The sequence below is a fragment of the Epargyreus clarus genome, unplaced genomic scaffold (assembly GCF_041222505.1).
Source record: "Epargyreus clarus isolate Ecla_fem2 unplaced genomic scaffold, WU_Ecla_fem_2.2 ptg000016l, whole genome shotgun sequence".
Taxonomy (NCBI): domain Eukaryota; kingdom Metazoa; phylum Arthropoda; class Insecta; order Lepidoptera; family Hesperiidae; genus Epargyreus; species Epargyreus clarus.
This window is the reverse complement of record NW_027332224.1, coordinates 796,327-818,742: the sequence shown is the minus strand read 5'-3', so window position 1 is coordinate 818,742 and position 22,416 is coordinate 796,327. Positions and strand designations below refer to the sequence as shown.

The 22,416-nt window shown below is 36.9% G+C and overlaps 1 long non-coding RNA gene across 1 annotated transcript in view; it reads left to right on the top strand.

Annotated features, from left to right (window-relative positions):
• LOC140748639 (uncharacterized) overlaps positions 1-21,447 on the top strand; it is an 82,419-nt gene extending 60,972 nt beyond the window's left edge. The window contains exon 4 of the long non-coding RNA XR_012102962.1: positions 21,207-21,447. This is a non-coding gene — a long non-coding RNA (uncharacterized LOC140748639). The remainder of the gene's footprint in view (positions 1-21,206) is intronic.
• Positions 21,448-22,416: the final 969 nt, after the last annotated feature.

The following is a 22,416-nucleotide window of genomic DNA, read 5'->3' as shown; positions in this document are numbered from 1 at the left end:
GATTATGTCTGTTCTGAATCCGGGTGTTTGTGTATTTTTTTTTTTTTTTTTTATAATAATCTTTTCTAATAATTTTTTTATAAGAATCTTTTATAGATATTTATAGAGCCCAGTAAATGAAATATTAGCACACAGATTGGACTGAGATTAGATTATTATTAAAATAATTTAAAAATATATTTTTTGGTCTGTCCATATAAACGTTGAATCGTATCCATATCATACCACATTTATAAATAATATAAATCAATAATAATGATCATAACGTAACTAGTTTCGAACATCGTTTTCATCACCTTTTTCCTATTGCGCATAAATCAATGCTTCAATAAAAATCAAATAAACAAGCCACATCCAGCAACTCTACTTCTTTGTTCGGGGGCAAAACGTCGTAAAAAGCGTACACAGGAAATATCTGTGTTGTCGCTCAATAAAGTGAGTAAATTGGACATGGCGGTCGTATGTCCTTGCCCTGCGCGTGATTAGGTGTTGGTGTATAATATAATAGTAGCAGTACTGCCGTATGTACATCTATAATCGACCCCAGATCAGTCTTACCTGAGGTTGGCAACAGATAAGTTGGTATAGTCGTAAAACTGCTAGTCCGCTCTGAATATAGAAATGAGTCGCGTCGCCAAAGTAATTTTTTGACTACATCTGCTCGCAACAACTTCAGGGCGGACTAGCAGTTTGGCGCGAACTATAAGTAAGCATAGTCAAGTAAGTAAGCATGCTGTCTATCTGATAGTAAGTGACAACTGCCGTTAGAACTACCAATGAGTCAATCTAAGATAAGATTAGTCCTACTTGAGGTGCATGCATACGTGCATAGACTGCGATTGCTACCTCTGAAGACTAAGTTTTTTGTTGTATAATATAAAGTAGCAAACGAGCATGCAGCCCTGTAATCCGAATGGATATCTGTAATCATCTCTAAATAAGTAGAGTAAATAAATATCAGACGCGCACAGAGGACTAAACTGAAACGACTCAGACAAATATGCCTGAGGACTAATTTACAACGCTTCGGGTAAGAACGCCTCCATTACCATAACCTTCAAGCGGAAGACAACAGCTTAACACTGCTCTTATTAAACAGAAAAAGGTGTGGCGATGATGCCTCCGGAGTCGGATCACAAAGGGTTCTTCAAAATTAGTATTACTAATACTCAAGATTAACCTTCCAGAATTTCATTAGCTGATTGCCATTAATCAAGGTGTCGCTAACATTTAACTAATAAAGTACCCTCGTCATACGTCAGGTGACGTAATATGTCGTGGAACGTATGTGCCAAGGGTTTACGTGGGGACAATGGTAGCTTATATGAGGAACCGTGGCGGAGCGGCCAGCGTACCGCTGATGCCATGAGGTTTCCGGGCTCAAACTCCGACGAGATATACATACTATATACTACCATACACACATACTATATATACGAGATATATGTACTAGCTGACCCGGCAAACGTTGTGTTGCCATATAAATAAAAAATGTTACGGGTGAACAACCCTTATCACTGAGGCGTATGAAAAATAGATAGTAGCCGATTCTCAGACCTACTGAATATGCATATAAAATTTGTTGAAAATCGGTAAAGCCGTTTCGGAGGAGTACGGTAACTAACATTGTGACACGAGAATTTTATATATATGTATATAAATGATGAATTTAAACTTCTGTTCTGGGTCTGGGTGTTTGTGTATTCGTCTTTGTGTGCGTCCATAGCATCCACGACTCAGGGAATACTAGTATGGGGCTGAGTGTAAAAAACGTCTTTAATTTTTCTTTTAACTTTTGGAGTTTACTCCTTAAGAAACGATTTGAGTTATAAGGCCCGGTACGGAAATTTTATGAGGAGTAAAATCAAGTGTAACACGAAAAGTTGAGGCGTAACGTAGAAAGAGACAAACATATATACAATCCCTCCTTTTTATTACAATCATCATATCCTCTCAAAAAGGAAGAAGCGTTTTTAACCAAAATATGAATCAAGAGTGCTTTTATTAATTTAAAATACAGTAAGTTCAAATCCCATATGAAAGTTGTTATTACAATAAAAATAATTAGCAATATATAAAACATTAAAACGTCATTAACTAATTTGTTTACATTTTTGCATAAATTAAGTTATAGGTTTGATCATTTATAAACACTGTGAAAAATATGAACATTGGCGCCATAATATGATTTGAATGATAAAATGATATGATGAACATAAAATGATATGAACAATCTTTTATGAACGTTTTTAAAGAAGAGTAACATATGAAATCAGTAAGCAATTGAATAAGATATAATATTAGCAAAATAAGTTTTTAACATAAAGAGGCTTTTGTAAGTTACTGATATATTAATTTAACTTATAAAAATGGATGCATTATTGATCAGCACCATTTATCAACGATAAACGGGCAAAATCAAAACAGTATTATTTAAATTTTATTACAGAATTGTTGCTAATGAATTATGTTCAAAATAAGTTATATAAAATTAGCAATACGTTTTAAATGAATTCTAGAATTATAAAACATTCAGAAACAATCCAAATTACATATAATAACATGTTTATTGAGTCTCATATAAATTGCATCCGTAAATTGCAACAAGGATATTTTATAGATGGCAAAGAAATTATAATTATTAAGTTCTAAGTAATAAAACGTTTAACATTGTTTTAAATATAAATAATTATATTATATTAAAATTTACTTTAATATAAACAATTATATTAAGTTACCATTATAATATTTGGAACCAAAATACATAGATTGATAAACTTGCAAACTTACAATTTATAAAACTTGCCACTAGATGGCGCTATTATACCCATGCGCCCATATATACATCTATATACAACAACGTACATAAATAGCAACCTAACCATCAAGTTTTAATGTTTTGATTTTAAAGTTTTCTTGTACTTCTATGCATTGATACGTGTATTTTTATGTACTATTAAACAAATCATCAAGTGATTAAAGTTGAAAAAATATTTGAAAATATGCAAGAAATTGATTTAGATGATAATGAAGAAGAATCCAAAAAACACATGGATGCGGTTAATTGGTATTTTCTATTCGATATATATCATAATTATCGTTCGTAAGGAGTAAACTCCAATCGTGCGTCGTAGCTGACACACACACTTTTTATTTACTTTAAGGTTTACCATACCATGTTGTATTACTTTTAATAAGAATTCTTCCTACGCTCATATTTCAGTCATTACTCTTAGTATTCTTTGAATAATTGGTACTATAAATACACAAGGAACCATAGATAGAAAAAGTAGCAATTATCATAAAAAACTAAAATCCGCCTGCTTAAAAAAGAGCTTATGGTTACTCCCGTGATTTAGACGAATCCAACGATACCTCATATGTTAACATGCGTCAAGCAATTTAAAATACAGAACAAGCCAAAGACTGAGACACATATAAATATGCTTGAAATACATTACCCTCCACAATGGTGATAAAAACAATTCCTTATTTAATTGCAATCTGCTCACAGAATGCATAGAACTCTATATGAAAATTTCGCTGTACGTATTTCGCAAATAAAACTCTTATAACATTTAACATTCGCATCTCAAACCACGCCCCAGTTTGCAAATAATCAGGGGTGATTACCCTACTGACCGTAGCACCCCATTCCGAACGCAAATCCGCCATAAAAATCTTAACCCTCTACAGTACAAGTGGGTTTAGCCCCAAGTCGTATAGGTTGCATGACGTATTGAGTTTTATTTCTCATATTGAAGCGCTGTTGTGTTCTGTTTTGAAAGGTGTGGTATAAAAAAAAATATACGAGGCATTTTAGCTTAGTCTGTGAAGACAGCAACGTATCTGTGGCCACACTCAGGTAGGAGTCCAATCCTATCTGGGTTTGATTACAGATGTCCACCGGCGATCAAGAGTTGCCATTTTCTATCAAGTAAACTGTATGCCTTTTTACTACTTTTAGATTAAACTAAATAATAACGCCTAGTTACCTAAGAGAAATGATTATACGTAATTCATCATAATTACGTGTGAAATATATTATTTAAACATCCCTATTTGTTTTATAAGTTCCAAGTAACATACATTCGAGCAAGGGGAACCTTCCGCTCACCTCAAAGGGCGCAAACAAGCTAATTACAAAGGGCCGGCCCAAACAAATACACTGTTAGGGCTCGCTAATTGCGGAAAAATGCTGCAAATTCACTTGCGAATAGTCATTTTGTGAGTTTTTTTTATATGAATAGAAAATGAATATGCAGTCCATCTGATCGTAAGCCACTGACTTATGGAAATCTGTAATTAACTCCAGATAGGATTAGAGTCATACCTCTCAGGTATATAGGTCGGTCATAGCGTTTCCGCCTTTAAAGACTAAGTTATAACGCCTTATATAAATATTCCTAATCATACTCTTTAAACTAAAACACGAGTTTACCAGATAGATTTGGAGTCCTGTCCGAGGTCGGCTACAGTATTGCGACTGAAGACTAAGTTATAATGCGCTGCACAGTACTCTGCTATTATAAGGCATACTTTTCCGACGTGTTCCAGCGTAGTCCTCAGGAGTAGTGGCCCATCTGTGGCCGACCTCAGGTAGGAATATCTACTCCTATGTGGGGTTGATTACAGATATCCATGCGCGGCAGAAGCCACTTATCATCAGGTGGACTGTATGCTCGTCTGCTACTCCTATATTATAAAAAAAAACTTAGGACTAAGTTATAATGTCATATGCAATTGTTCCTTACACACTCTTTAAACGAAAAAAAAGGTTACTCCATAGGATATTGCAGTCCTACCTGAGATCGGCTGAGTTGCAACTGTAGACTAAGTTATAACGCTTTGTGTGTCTCTATCCGCTCTTTAAACTAGAACTAAGCAACGCTACATTGCGATTATAAGGCAGAAACAGGTGTGACGGCTGTACCTTCAGTCTAACCTTTAAATTGGCGTAAAACTAATTAAACGTCATCAAAACGGCATATTGTTTTACAATTTGCCGTCGAATACGGATGCTTTGGCACACGGATACCTTTGAATACGGGTTTGAATGCTGTTTGAAAATGTTTGTTCAGGACGGCCAGCTCAGCGCTCTGTAATTAATTGTTTATGCGTACCTTTCTATGCCTGGTAATGTTTGTTGGTTCATTAGGGGTATGTAGTTACGTGTGTTTAAGGGTAGAAGCGTTTGTGTCGGTACTACCGCCGAATATTTGTACCGTAAGTGTTAAGCGCTGTTGTGTTCCGGTTTTGTGGATGTGTTAAGGTTGATATATCTATCCGAGGCGTTTAAACTTAGTCCTCAAGGTTAACAACTTCAATCCTATTTAGAGTTGATGCTATATGTCACGTTCAGGTCGTGGCTTAGTGCATAAGATCTACAATCCTACTTGGAGTTGATGTTATATATTATGTCATGTTCATACTACAGTGACTTATCATCAGATGAACTGTTTGTTTCTTATTTTAATTTCATACTTATCCGAGGCGTTCCAACTTAGTCCTCAGGTTGCATCTGTAACCTCAATTCCTATTTGATAATATAGGAGGAAAAGACGAGCATTCAGTCCACCTGATGGTAAGGCTACTGTCGCCCATGGACATCTGTATTTAATTCCAAATAAGATTAGGTTTTACCTAAGGTTCACCACCGATGTCTTACTAACTGGTGAAAAATTAAAAAATGACTTATTGATTCACAATTATGGTCACAAAGTGTTGCCAGGGCCCCTGTACTGGAAACAACCCGTATTACTGGGTAGGTTTTACTAAGTATTACTAAGTCGTATTACTAAGTCGAAACTCTCCAGCTGAATGTATCTTCCTTACCACACTCTTCTAACCAGGAAATACCAGCTCTTATCATTGTTGTTATTAGGCCGACTTAAGTACCAAGTCGCTACCAAAAGCTACTAAAACATATCTAAGCAAAACAGTAAACGAAAAATATAGAATATATAAACATAACATAGTAAACAAAATAGAAAACTGCGAACACAGCAGAGTTAAATCACAATCGCTCCAGCCCCGGGCGACGGAACAGACCCAGTCTCGAAAGCGAACATTTTAATGGGCGGAAACATTAAATTGAAAACTTCGTATTTTTTAGGGGTTGCACCACCCCCTCGGGTGGCCACCCCCAGTAATGCCGTTACTCTGTAAAACTAGGTTTTCATTTTTGATGATGACTGTATTTCGATTTTTGTTAAAGAATGCTTCTGGTTTTGTGATTTTGTAGTAATTTGTAATATTTTTACATACCCATTGTTAATAATCGATCTATCCAATGTTACTAAAGATCTAATGGCAATGTTTAAAGAAAAATAGAGTAACATCCAGACCCAGAACAGAAATGTTTTTTATTTAGATGTCTGTCTGGGCGGGGATTGAACCTGGAGCAGTGAATGCTTCTCCACGCGGTTTATCGTATAGTACATATATAGTGGGTCACAAAAACCTTTCAACCACGAATTTCCAACACGAAGCAAATAGATACTTGATAGTCATGAAGCATCCAAGCCCAGTAGTGGGCCACAAAGACCTTGCAACCACCCATTTCCAACACGAAGCAAGTTGATACTTGATTTGATTGATTGATAGTTGATACTATCAAGTATGAACAAGTGGCGCCATGTCGGTCTGTCGCGCAGAGGGTCCCGGGTTCGATCCCCGGCTAGACAGATTTCTAAATGATTAATTTAGATTTCTGGTTCTGGGTCTGGGTGTGTGTCTATAGCACCCACGATACAGGAAATCCTAGTGGGGCTGTGAGCGTAGCAAGCGTTTATCCAGGCCCACTAGTGGACGAAAACCTTTCAACCACCCACAACGCTAAGTTTCCACGGCACTTCATTACCATAAAACAACAGACAAACCGTGAGCACCCAGCTCCCACTTAACTCACTCAGACCCATTACAGATTAATTACAGAGGAGATATTCGCGACAAAGCTGCAGCCTCCCTACAGAGGGTGGGGGCGCGATACTGCAGTCTATATTATTGCCAGTGTAACTATAGGAGAGAAGTGGGGAATTCATTGCATTGGGAAAAAAATCTTAAGAAATTTTCTATTGAGGATGTAACACATATTTTTATGAGTCGGAATTAGGCATTTCGGAATTTACATTTTTGGATAGTCTAAATATATCGGCTATCTGAATAGCATTCTAGCGACCCCTATGTCAGAGGAAGTTAGAAGGTGGTAGAACCCTTTGTGGTTCGACTCCGGCGGCACCATCACACCTATTTCTGACTCATAACAGCAGTGTTAGCGCTGCTGTGTTCTGGTTTGAAGGGTGTGGTAAGGGAGGTATGGTATACATTTCCGAGGCGTTCCAGCTGTTGCGTATCTATGGCCGCTCTCAGGCGGGCATGTAATCTTACTTGGGGTTGATTATAGATGTTCATAGGTAGCAGTAGCTACTTACTATCAGGTAGACTGCATGCTCGTCTGCTGTTATGTTTTAAAAAGGGTTCCTCCCTTGTCAGTATAAAAATATTGTATCCCGTAGGTACATAAAAAGTTCCCGGTTTTTAAACGGATACAATCCCCGGACAGTATCCGGATATCCGTCAAAAGACAAAGGATACCCCTAGTTGATAACTAAAAGATAAATAAGATAGATATAGATAGATAAAAGATAATGCGGCATGCCGCTAATCCGTTCGCTACAAGGAGATAAGCCTCGGAGGCTTAAGCGACACACCTGACTACCCCTAAATACCATTGTTAACGTTTTACAAACATTTTGTAAGGTAAAGTTAGTTAAAGAACAATGGGATGATTTTCGTTTAAAATTTATATAAATATTTGTATATGCTATATAATATAGAAGTAGCAGACGAGCATGCAGTCCATCTCATGTTAAGTAGCTACTGCCCCCTATGGAGATCTGCAATCAACCCAGATAAGAACAGATTACTTGAAGGCGGCCACAGAAGTGCCGCTATTTATAAGGACTAAGCTGAAACGCTTCGGAAAAGTATTGTGTCCTTTAAACCTTACCTTTCAAATCAGAACACACTAGCGCTTAACACTGCTGTTATTAGGCAGAAATAGGTGTGACACCGCTACAGCCCTGAAACAGAAAAACAAGACCTATTTCTGCGTAATAAAAAGAGTTAAGTGTTCCGGGGTGCACTAAGGAAAACATAGTTATCCGAGGCGTTCCAACTTAGTGACAACACTGTGACCGATCTCAGGTCAGATTCTAATCTGGGGTTGATTATAGATGTCCATAACGCAGTGACTTACCATAGGACTGCTTGCTTATTTGCTACTTCTATACTTATAGCAATAAACATTAAAACATTTTGTCTATAAACTCGACTACAGAGCAAGCGACAGGGGTATATTACAGTCATTTAGGATTACAATCTGTATTGGAACGAGTTATACGGATACAAAGACGTATTTTCAATAATCCCGCCTGAAATCTGAAATAGAGCCCCACTCCGCTTCGCAGGTAAAGTTGCTACCATTGTGGGTAGTGGCAAACAATAGAACGGCTAGGGTTGTCACTTTGTTGTACTTTTTTATTTTTATTTTACTTTTTTATTTTTTTTAATCAGTTTTTTGTGTGTAATAGGATGATAGGGTTGGTACTTTGTTGCGTATAGTTTTTGGAGTTGCGTGTAGTTGTGATGTTTTGTGAGTAGATAACAAACAAGGGATTTGTTAGGGTGGTTATTTACAGTTCTACAGATACAAAAATAAGGTTTTGACTAGATTGGTTTTAGACACATTAGAACTAAGAAGACGCAACAGTGGGACAGTAATGGGTTGATGATGATGATGATGATGAAAATCAAGAAGACTATATAGGAAAGAAACTTTTTTAACTGTTGTGAGACTATGATGACAAATTCCGTAAGATGTGTGTATATCGATTACCATATCGGCCTATAACAGGCAACGTTTCAAATTCAAGTTTGGGCTAAGCAAGTAAAATTAATTTATATTTGTTCAAATTCTGCGTCTATGTGGTATCTATAGAATTCTAACGTCACATAACGTTAAAAATCGCATTTTGAAAAACCGTGCTCTACTTTCTGAAATACAATCAATACTACACAACCCTATACCTAAAGCATGAACCCAAGTACGAGCGATTAAAAGCGTCGAACGCGATCCGTATTGTACGGGGACGCTTTGTGCCGTAATGTGATTGCGTTCAGCGCCATCTAACGGTGAGTAGCGGAAAGCTAGTAGTCATTTTTATTTTTATAATATAGGAGTAGCAGACGAGCATGCAGTCCACCTGATGGTAAGCTACTACCGTATGGACATGTGTAATCAACCCCAAATAGGATTAGATACTCCTACCTGATGTCGGCCACAGATGCGCCGCCTACCCCTGAGGACTAAGTCTTCAGTCAATGTGGTAGGACCCTCTGTGGTTCGACTCCAGTACCACCGCCACACCTATTTCTGTTATAACAGCAGTGTTAAGCGCTGCTAAGTAAGGGAGGCTTACCCAAGACGTTCCAGCTTAGAGATAGCGGCGCATCTGTGGCCGATCTCAGGTAGGAATTTAATCCTATCCGGGGTTGAGTGTAGATATTCATGGGCAGCAGTAGCCACTTACTAACAAGTATACTGCATGCATTAAAGTTCTTCGTAATGTTATTAAAAGTCATTCGCTATAAGGTATACAACCTTATATCAAATGGCACTTGGCCAGCATGATGGTATTTGGTCGCAACGTCGCCCACTCTAAAAAGCCCAAGCCCAGCTCTGGGACAGCTCAGCTGAAGCCCCTTGAACAATTTTATTGAAACCGAGAGACAATTTGAAAACCACCCATTGTTTCAGCATCGAGCCTTTGTTCCGCTAATGTGATTGCGTTTTGCGCCATCTAGCGGTGAGTAGCGGCGATGTGAAATAGGGATGTTACCGATACGAACTTTCGGATCTGGATACGGATTTATCACTTATATCAGATTCGGATATGATTACGGATATGGATTTTTTAGGTATATCCATTACTTTCGGATAATTTCGGTTGTGGATATTAGATTTTTAAGGAATTGTAAAAGTGAAAAAAATACAAATACATAGGTAAAGATTTGATTTAATTTGTAAAGTAACTCCTTCATGGTTTTTGTTAGGCGAAAACTTTTGGTGTAGTGTGCAAAGTAGTATGTCATTAAGACTCCGTCGTATCCGAAATTATCCGAAACTTTAAAATCGGATTCGGTTACGGCTTCGGATATATTTTTTCGAATATCCGATACTTTCGGTTACGGTTACGAAGCTCCAATACATCCCTAATGTAATGTGCTAGTGATGTACAGGTATTTCGTGTATATTAATACCTTTCGTGTATACTACACAAAGGTATACTTTACACGAAATATTGTACATCACTAGCACATTAGATTACATTACAAACAAGTTATAAAATATTAATAATAAACTGACTACAGAAATTTAGTTTCATGACATTATGAGCTAGAACGATAAAATGTTTACTAAGAACACTATTCGGCTACGATAGATGGCGTTAATCACATTTCATTATTTAAACTCGTTTTAATAAATAATGTAACTCAAAATGCCAGCATGTGTATACCTGTCTCGCTCACACGTTACTAGAGAACAAGCGAGACGTAAATAGAAATTGCCGTTTCAAATTTTAATCTTTATTACACCAAGTTACTTGGAGTTAACGATAGATGTCGTCAATTACATTAAAGTACACACTCATAATTTATTCGTGAACACCTAGTTGCTGCCACAACATACAACTAGATGGCGCTGTTTCCACACAACGTAACGTCAATACGCCCCCATGCATAGTTGATTAAAACCGGGCATCATAACTCCCACAGGTTATATCACACCGTATCACCAAATTGCCACGGAATAACGTTTAAAATATTCAGGAGCACGGTAACTGCTTTTGTTTGGTAATGAATGGTTGTTTTTTGATAGTCTCAGCCTCTCAGGTGTATCGATTTGGGTTGTTTTGATTTTGATGGCCCGATTGTCGCGGTTTTACGCGAGCGATTGGCTTCTCGTTTGAATTAGGTTGAGTGTTTTTTTTTTATATAATAGGAGTAGCAGACGAGCATGCAGTGCATGTAAGTGGCTACCGTCCCCCATGGGCATAGCATATAGGATTAGATATTACTACCTGAAGTCTGCCACAGATGCGCCGCTACCCCTGAGGACTAAGCTGGAACGCCTCGGAAAAGTATGTCTCCATTACCACACTTCAAACCAGAACACAGCGGCGCTTAACACTGCTGTTATAACAGAAATAGGTGTGGCGGTGGTGCCGTCGGAGTCGAACCATAGAGGGTTCTACCACCTTCTTTTAATACACTTTTTATATAGAAGTAGGAATCGAGATGCAGTACGGATTTTTAAATTCCGGATAAGATTAGATTCCTATCTGACGTCTAACACATATAGGCTACGCTACCCCTTAGGATTAAGTTTCAACAACTCAGATAACCTGACCTTTTTATCACACCGTTAAAAAAACTTACAAAATGTTTAATACGTTTCCTGTCGTGTCGTGTCGTGTTTTTATATCGTGTCGAGTCGTTCGTATATCTAATAATATCCTAATAAATGAAATATATTCAATTATTTTTTTAGTAGTAACATTTTCATAACTTGCGACATTTGCAACCCAATTTTATGGTGTAAATTTTATCTGTCGGTATTGTAAAAACGCTCTCTTACCTTCCCAAACACACCAAAAGAAATAGAAATTCAAAAATTTTAGAGCAACTTTATGGTGTCGATTTTATCTGTCGTTATTGTAAGAATCACTCTCATATTTCCCAAAAACACCAAAATAGGTACAACTTCGAGAATTTTAGAGCAAAACTGTATATTATTATGATCCTCTCAAATACTAAGTTGTGTAACACGATTCCAGAGGTCTATAGTGCATCTATACGGCCATATTGATCTCTGCGCGCTACATGCGCGGAGCGACGTAATTTATTTATGGTAATAAGCTTGTACGTGTTGGTGTTGAGTGGCCACTGAGACCCAAAGCTTAAAGGTGGATTAGTATTATTAGATTGGATAGTTTCCGAAAGTGGTAGAAACCTCGGTTCGACTCTATTACTATTACTATCTATTTCTACTTCATAACAGTAATGTTAATAGCTGGTGTGTTCTGGTTTGAAGGGTGAAGTAAGACATACTTTTCCGAGGCGTTCCAGCTTACTCCTCAGGAGTAACGGTGCATGTGTGGTCGACATCAGGTGAGGAATATTTAATCCTACCTGGGGTTGATTATAGATGCCCATGGGCGGCAGTAGCCGCTCACGATCAAATGGTTGATGGATGATTTTGGAAAGTTCAATTCCTGATTATAATGTGAATATAGGTAAATTATTTTAGACGTTTTTGAGATTAAACTTATGCTAATTCTGGCTGGCCATTTTTTTTTAATAATATAGAATGCGATGCGAATACGAATGAAATTCGTCTCGGATAAATATTTCCCTTCATATCTCCCTTCATACCGGGACACAGCGGAATACTGCTGTTATAAGGCAAAAAAAGGTGTGGCGAAGGTCTCTCCGGGATCGATCCACGTATCACCTTAAAAAATGTCCCACAGTTTCACACGAGTATCGTCAATGCTTTCCAAAAAATCCTATATTCTCAAAATCCTCGCTTTTGCCAAAAAAATAAATAATACTAAAAAAATTCTTCCGTCCTAAGTTTGAAAATTACGATACTAAGCTTAGTGAATGGTTAAATAGAATAACAAACAACAAATCTATACATACATAGATGTAAGTAACATCACATTCTTCAAGACAAATCGATCTAAAAGCAATCCGCAGCCCCCAACAAACAAAACCGGGGGATTGAAATTGTAAACTACCCCAAGCAATCCATCACACACGATCACACACCCCCAACCCCAATCAACGCTGACCTAAACAATAAAAACTCCGGCTAATATCAGTTGGTAAACAATAAGCTCTTTCGAGGGTAGTTTTACCTATGTCCAGTCGACTAGCGCTATTGTTCGTCTACCCTCTATTACAATTTACAATCACAAGCCTTTAGTTTTATATTTTGATTTTTGTCTACATTTTGTACATTGGTATGTCGTATATGTCGACATGTTATAGTCTGCGCCAAACTTCTCGTCCGCTCTGTTGTTCTGCAGGTGTAGTCATACAATTTGCTATGGCAACGCGATTCATTTCTATATTCAGAGCGGACTAACCGTTTTACACGGGGTATACCAATGTAAGGACGGCACGTGAAGCTGTCTCGGTTTTTTGATAATGGAAGTTGAGTGTGAATTTTAGAAGCTTGACTTCTATAGCACGTTTCCATATAATAAGACACTCATTCGACCTAATATGTACATCCGTACATACAATGTATGTAGATGATTATGTAGTTTCAAAAACTCAATATTTTATTTAAGTAAAAAGAAGTTTCACTTTTCAAGCATGTAAAATCTTATACAAGCACAACATTTTTTAAAAGTTATATGCATTTACGTATTAAAACTGATACCATTCACATATTATTATAGAAAGAAAAAAAAGAAGTACTTATTAATTGCAACACATAATAAAATTACCGAAAAATGAAAATAAAAATGCGATAAAAAATAATAATGAAAGAAACATTAAACAAAAGGATAATAAAATAACTTGAAAAAGGATCTATGTATATGTTTATTTTTAAATTATTGACGGTTAATTATCATCAAAAATTCTCAAATTGCGGGTAGATCGAAATACACCATGCTCTAATACCAGTGTTTCCCATAAACAACTGTCCACGGCACGCGGCTTCCAAATTGATGTTCTAGCTGTACCATTGTTAAACTACCCTCCATTTGCATGTATGCGCTATAATTTACGTGTGGGTGGGTATTAGCAGGGTTGGCTTAGTTGGGAATAGCATGGGAATGGGAATAAGCAGTAATTTCTTTGCTAAGCATAGTAAGGATTAGAATTTAAAATGGCGGTAGTTTTACTTCATAAGTAACTTTTGCTAAGGATTCTACCACTTTCTACTGTAATTGGTTTTCTTGTTTCTTCTGTAAATGTAATTTAAAAATTGGCTTGTTCAAATCTAGAAGCACCACTGCCAAACCTATTTCTGCGTAATAACAGTATTGTAGATAGTACTTCTGTGTTTCGTGAAACGTTAGCTAAGAGTAACACTCATGTGGAAAATTCTAAGTCATCAGTAGAAGCAAAAACCAGCAATGTAACGCTGGTGTTCTAATTCGAGGGGAGGAGTGACTCCTCCACAAGATAAACTAATTTAGTCCTTAGAGGTGGATATATGACCGACTGCAGATAGCATTAAAATCCAATCTTTAATAGTTTATAAATTTCCATTGACAATAGCGTCACTTATAAGATGGACCGCATGCTCGTTCCCTTATTCAATTTCATAAAAGAAAATTACTAAAATTATCAAAGACCAATTTAAATAAACCGAATTTACTAAAAACTAAATTGAAGATTATGATAAAAGATATCAACGACACAATTTGACGAGCTCATCTAATTGCAAGCTATTCTAGGCTATGACTGGACATGCAAATCGTGCTTAGCAATAAATTTGGTATGCAGAACGCAGATGTAGGACGGACTGTATGAGAATAAATCCAACACTGCGGGGCAGTCTAACGTATTAACTGTAGTTAATGTTTTATAGGAGCAAAAAGAGTCTATGAAGGTTATAAATTAACTTAATAAAACGAAAGCTAGAAGTGCTATTGTAAATGTACCTGCCGGTAATGGACATCAATAATCACACCCAGATAACATTAGAGTACTACCTGAAATCGGCTATAGATATGTTGAGGTTGAGGCTAACGTTTAGGCTACGGTTGAGGGCTAAATGGACCGACTTCTACGGCTAAGGGCTAAGTTGAACAGCCTCGGATAAGTATGTCCCTTGCCACACCCTTTAAACCCAATTCTAAGGTTGAAATAAGTGTGGCTGTAGTGCCTCCAAAATTTTACCATAAGCTATTCTACCTTAATATTGCATTCTAATAAATAACAAATACTTTTAGTACATTTTGACACAGTACTTAAGCATCATTTGGCCAATTTTAATGACTCTCCATAAAATATCGGACAACCCTTAAAATTTGCACAACCGGCCCGAATGCCGTTTACAGAATCATTATGGGCTATAAAATCGAAACTGATTACGTATCGCCCTTACAAGGACCATGTTGTTTAGTAATAGAAGCGGGTAGAATTAAATTTGCATCTTTAAACGATTTCTTATTAGTACCGTCAATAAAGTATCATGGAAAAAAAATTAAGAAAAATTCTGTTTGAAAGGTGGTGAAGCCAATATCGTTCGGTAAGGTACCATCACACATATTTCTAACATGAAGCAGTTAGTAGTATCGGCTGATGTATATCAGGCGACCATCGTGGTGGCAAGACCAAGAGTGGCAACGTATCTGTGTTTTTTTCTGATAGAATTCCATTTGATCACGTACCATCAGGTGGACTGTGTAGTCGTAAGCTACTCGAATCATATGTTGAAGATTTTTTTATAGAATGGAGTAGCAGATGAGCATGCAGTCCACCTGATGGTAAGTGGCTACTGCCGCGCATGGATATATGTAATCGACTCCAGATAGGATTAGATATTCGCACCGGAGGTCGAAGATGCGCCGCTACCCCTGAGGACTAACCTGGAACGCCTCGGAAAAGTATATCTTCCTTATCACACCCTTCAAACCAGAACACAGTAGCGCTTAACACTACTGTTATAAGACAGAAATAGGTGAGGCGGTGGAGCCGCCGGCGTCGAACCACAAAGGGTTTGACCTCCTTCAAATAATGTCTTTAGCTTCATATAAAAGATAATTTACATAACATAGGAGTAAAGAATGCTAATAATAATCAACTAGGAGTGAGAGCATTAGTTTAAAAGCCGAAGGTAAACTTCGATGACCCAACCCTTGTCAATCGTACCGCATTAAATGATCATAGAAACAAATTAGAGTTGAGTTACTTTCAGCTGATGCCTTTCTGTAATCTATATACACATAAGGCGGGATCTGTACTTTGTCTGTCTAAAATTGTGTAGCGTAAAACAGTTCTGCGTTTTCTACCTGAATTATATATGAGTCGCCATCTTAATCCTCAGGAATGGCAATGCATTGTAATGTTCTTTAGGGAAAATCCTATTCTACATGGACTTGGTGACAATATCCATAGGTAGCAGGTTACTGTGGCAGGATTTATCCTTACCATCAAATGCACTTAATCGTTTGCAACTTCTTCGTATCATAAAAAAATCCTAGAGTAAAATCCTTGGTTTCATTTGTTTTCTTATTTAGCATTAACCATTAACTGTTAATTGTATCAGGTGTTACTTTGTCCATTATTGTCCCATTTTTGGGTACAATTATTTCAGAATGAGACGGGCTTAAACCTTTTAACATTTATAGTGCTTTCTGGTAAATTTCCCACACCTTTGAAATTTTTACAGAAGTTTCATCAATATATGTTTCCTCATACCTAGGGTCATATCACATCACTGTATCATTATACTCATATCACTGTTTATCTTCTTCTTCATAAATCAATAATCTTTTAATTTTTATTTTCTCTAGGCCCACGTTGGGCGCCAAACTCTTAATGTTTAATACAGTTAGCGAGCCGATAACGCTACCCTTGTCATTGGTTCGTGCTTCGCATTAAACATGGCCTTCATTAGTCAATATGTTCGCTCGAACATTTGACAGTGTTATGGATGATGGAAACAAATTAGGGTTGAAAGTTCGCTTTTGAATATTTTTAGTTAAATAGGTCCTGGGAATAAGTAAAACCGTGCGAGTTTTGACTTTCTTTTATTATGTAGAAGTAGTAAACGAACAAGGTGTAGTCCGCGCCAAACTGCTAGTCCGCTCTGAAGTTGTTGCGAGCAGATGTACAATTTGCTATGGCAACGCGATTCATTTCTATATTCAGAGCAGACTAGCAGTTTTACGCGGACTATATCTGGTGACTACTGCCGCCCATGGACTTCGGTATTGAGCCCCAAATGAGACTAGATTCCAGAGGTTGACCACAAAAACGTTTTTGATCCTGAAGACTAAGTTAGAACGCTTCAGCTAAGTATGTCTACTTTACCTATGTACCTCCAAAGCGGCACAGCACAGCAGCGCTTAACACTATTGTTACTGTTGACATTGGTATGGCGGTGATGCCTTCACATTCGACCCACAAATGTTTCTTCAAAAATCTTCATAATCTCAGTACTTTGAACCGCAAAACCAATTCTAATACCTAGTCTTCTCCACTCCGCATTTGACGCATATTCGAAAATTCGATAGCAAACGGACATTTACGAAAATACGGTGAGAGCAACAAAACCACAGCAAACAACTTCACCGCGGCCAATGGTCCAGCTCAGATTTACGAGCTGCTTGTCTAATCGACCGTCGGCCGGGCGGTTTAAATTGAATTTTCTGCACACGTATAATGTGTGATCGTGTGTTGGATGCGATTGATTGTTGTTCCGTTTCTGATTGTAACATATTTCTGGAAGTAAACGTAAAATGTTGTTGAAAGTTGAAGAGTTCTTTGTATTTTTGTTTTTGGAATTTAGGCTCTCGTGATAGTTGTGTTAGATACCATCTTGTTGGTAAGCTACTGAGCAATTGCTTGCTGCCGTTTAGGTTGGAGCTGGTAAATCTTAGGGTTCGTGGAGTTGGTTAAGTTTAAATTACTTCGAAAAATGTCTCGTGTTTTATGATCCATGGAGGTGATTCTAGATGTCGACAGTAATCTCCATCCAAGTCGTTCCACATGCTATTTTTCAAACCTGCTTAATTGATTCCAATGTCATTTTGTGAGTGTTACGTTTTTTCCATCTTAGAATTTGGGATAATTTAGAAGTCCATAGATGGCGTTGTTGTCAAGATAAATTATTTTCTGCCAAGACTCAGTTCGGCTAGGCTACTAGCAATTTCTAAAATCTCTAAAATTTAATGATCAATTATTAGTTGTCGAAGATCCAGACACACTCATCAGACTTAAAACTCCCTTATCTAAATTAAATCTTTCAATATGGTCTAATACTATATCAAAAACGTACATAACACCATCGGTAAAAGGGGCAAGAAATTAAAAAAAAATGATTTAGGACTCTCCAATAACACGCGGTAACGACCTCTGGGGGTCATTTCTATCTTATTAATGACCTCTTATGACCTTTTTCTGTCACACTTAAGCACCTTATATTATTAATGGGGGAGTAATGAGTGGGGGGTCGTGGTCGTAAATATTTTTCTTGGGTGTCCTTTTTGGATCAGATTTTTATATATTTAATGATACAAGTACATACGACTTCGTAAGATATGTTGGCAATTAAGGTACCGGGTTTGAGTCCTGGCTTGGTCTAAAGACCGTTATTAATGCTCAATCCATTCAAAGTCTGGCAACAAAAGATCAAAATTTCTTGTATGAAGTAATTGAGAAAATGTCAATTTGGTATGCAATACATTGAATAGATTAGTTTTTAATAAGAAACGTAAATAATAGCTTTGTATACTGCTTCTAGGTCTGGGTGTTCAAACTTATCTCTGTGTCACTACCTTACGGAATTCTAGTATGGGATTTGTTTTGTATAAAGCGTTAAGCTTACTTATGTATCAAAAAGTCTATTCTAATATAAAATTTATTGAGTAATAAATAATCAAACCCCCGCTACTAACTAGTGCCGATGAATCTTCTATAACACTAGATGGCGTTAAGAACAAAAAAAAATAAATATGTGGTCTTATACCTTTGTCACACCAATCGTATCCCTTATTTCTATAGCATCTATATACTCCATAGATACAAACAAAATTGAAAACTAAAAAGTTATCTAAGTAAATACTTTAATATAATCGTGGAGCCGGTAAAGCAGTTACTAGAACGGATTAAGCTCTAAAAGCTTATCATTCCCAGATGAAGGCAGAACTGCAAACTTCTATGTTATCTCCCGGATAACTGTTTCTACTTTGACCTTACCATAAAACTGAGTTACGCTGACCTAGATTTTAGTATGACTGTGTTAGAAGTAGAAATATATAGTGCATCTACAGCAATTGCTCAAAGACGACAGTTTATCGACACATTGTCCCCCTATATGGAATACTTTACAGTTTACTACTAAGCCAAATAGAATTAGATGGTAAATCATTTTTTCAAACTTATGTATGAAAATTAACATGCGTATGAAAAAAAATCAGAAGTGCGTGAGTGATACGAACCCAAGACCAACAGATAGTAAGAAATGTATATTTATACCATTAAGCTCTAAAATACCTGTCTACCGTATAACAAAGTCTTCTTTTCAAAAGAATATGACTGCATGTGAAAATTAGTGTGACAGTGGTACCACCATGATTCATTCACCACACTCTCAATACATCTCCTTGGAAAGTCGGTTAAAAATTATAATTATATAATTATAAACACGTTCTTCTATTTGATAAATGTTCTTCTAAATACACGCACAAACACACACACCTACAAACCTATTTGGATTAACATAACACATCAGTATACTTTGTAACGTAAGCCTGTCAATATATTATGTATCATATGAAACATTAAAATATGAGCGCAAGAAAATCTCCGAGCGTTACATAACCCCTACATCCCATAGCTACGCAAACATTTTATTACACCTAATAATCCGCAGAGCACAAATTGGAAACAGCGCCATCTAGTTCCGACGCGAGTAAACTGAACCACCTAGCGGCGAGTACTTAAGCGTCAGTTGCTCCGTATTAGGCCAGATGCCGTCCGGTCTCCAATCGGGCGGAACATGAAAAATTCATTCGCGCCTCATTACATCTCCCGACTTTAATCTAATAAATCGTTGTTCGTGTCGTGCTCGTGACGGCTTGTCCGAATGGTTTCGGTTAACGACATTTCGCTATAACATATGTGTTTGGACTGTTGTTTATGTTACAGCAACGCTGTACGTGAAATGTGTGATAGTGTTGTGATTATGTGAAAATACGTGTTATGTAGTGTCAAGTACTACTAAAGCTTGTTCTAGTAAAGCGTATCTTATTACATCGTTGCTGAAATGTTGATAGATAGATGATCTTATTATTTCGTCTCATAAGGGATCAAATAAATTTATTTCTGTATATTTCCTGTATAATGAAACGTTCAATATTTAAATTTATTTATTTAAAGATAATATTCTGACTTGTATATGAAACGCATATTTATTCACAGGAGTGGCAATACTTTCATAATCGGCTTCAGGTAGAACCGTTTCACAAACCAATTCAAACCAAAAGGAGGTCACAGGTGATGGTGATCACTTACCATCAGGTGAAATGCAAATTCTTTCGCTACACAATAAAAAATGTAAATTTTCATACAATATGTCCCTTCACCGGTCATAACTTTGAAATATCAGAGATACATGCCCCGGTTTCGAACTCCGGACTTCCAGTTGAGACACCAATGTTGAAACCATTGCATTACTTATGTAATAAAATAACCCATAATAAACACACATCTTACCCTTATTTTCCCCATAAATAAGGAAAAGATGAAACAGTAATTACAATTAATAATTGATCTGGACATAATCCAGCTGTACATATTATAGCGGGACCGACTACCCCAGGGACCTCAACGGAAGGGGATGGAAACCACTAGCGCTCCCCACGAATTTTGTTAATATGATTTTTTAATCATGTTACCTCCGGCCCGCGTTGGGCGCCAAACTTTGGATGCAATGATCCTGGCGTTAAGCTCTACTTGATTCGGTTTTATCTAATCTTATTGGTTAGGAATGTTTAGTTAATTTTGGTTGGTTGGTCGGTCAGTCAGTTAGATAGGTTCGTTGTAATTTATTAGATAGTAGTTGTTAAACATATTCGATAATTTGAAAATATCTGACTCGGGAAACCCGGAAGTTTCTTTTGCTATCAATATATTAAAATTATATTCATTTTTCTTTTTAATAATAATACGAATAAAAAATTATTTCGGACGTAAATCCATATTTTGGTTAGTAACAATTTGTACTTAAAAGACTAATGTTAGTAATACACATTATACAAAAACATACAACAACACTACTACTTTAAACTTTGGAATATCGTACGAATTCGTAAGGAAATTGACATACTTAGCTAGTCCCACGTTGGGCGCCAAAATCAATTACTAATTTTGAATTTCTTACCTTTCAGGTACATTTGTACAGAAACTTCGGACATCGTCTACAGTTTGAAGACCGGACCTGTCTTGGACCTCTGCACCGGACTTGGACCTTGGAATCCCACTGGACCTCGAAATTTACGACTTTAGTCGTATATCATAATTTAAGACTTGTATTATCAAGGGATTGAAGTGTTGACTAAAAGTTTATTTGTAATTTATACTCTTTATATTAATACTAGCTATGTTTTTAACAAAATAACATGACATACGTACCTACTCGTATGTACCCGAAATTATATACATTCAACTGATAGCAAATGATGTTCACACGTTTGCTACGTTCACATGTTCAAATGTTGTAATATCGCTCCGGTCAAGTCATTCTTATCGTAATTTTAAACTTTAAATGATTTAGTGTACAGACAGAGTTTATCTACTTTAAATGTCCCACTTAATAAACCCGAACAGAACGACATAGAACATTAAAGAAGAATAAAGAATGAAAAAGAAGAAAGAAGACCGAAATAACACAATTATACAATGACGTGCCCTTGTCATTCTTCTTGCCCCGTGTGTGTATACGACTGGACGGAGAACTGATAAGGGCATGTATTGTATATACACTTCTACGTTAGACACAGAAGATAAGAGAAGAGAAGAAAGAAAAAAGAAACAAGAAGAACATAAATTGAAACACATATTAAGACACATTCACGTAAATAGGATTAAGAATTTAGAATCAGATATATGAAGGTGGTAGAACCCTTTGTGGTTGTTTTTTTTTGTAATATAAGGGTAGCAGACGTGCTTGAACTCAACCTGATGGTAAGTGGCTACTGCCGCCCATGGACATCTGTAATCAACCCCAGATAAGATATTCCTATCTGAAGTCGGTCACAGATGCGCCGCTACCCCTGAGACTCCTCGGAAGAGTATGTCTCTCTTCAAACCAGAACACAGCAGCGCTTAACACTGGTGTTATAACAGAAACAGTGGTGGTGGTGCCGCCGGAGTCGAACCACATATTGTTCTACTACCTTCAGTTAATTTTAAACAGTTGGTTTTTTTGTTTTCATATCAATTATGCATTATTTTATCTCTTTCTATCTCCACACACATACACACGCAGACATACACACAATCACACACACACACACACACACACACACATCTGATAGAAGAAGTAAGAAGACACGTTAGCATAGTCGATTGATTTAGAAGAATATGCAGATTTTTCTA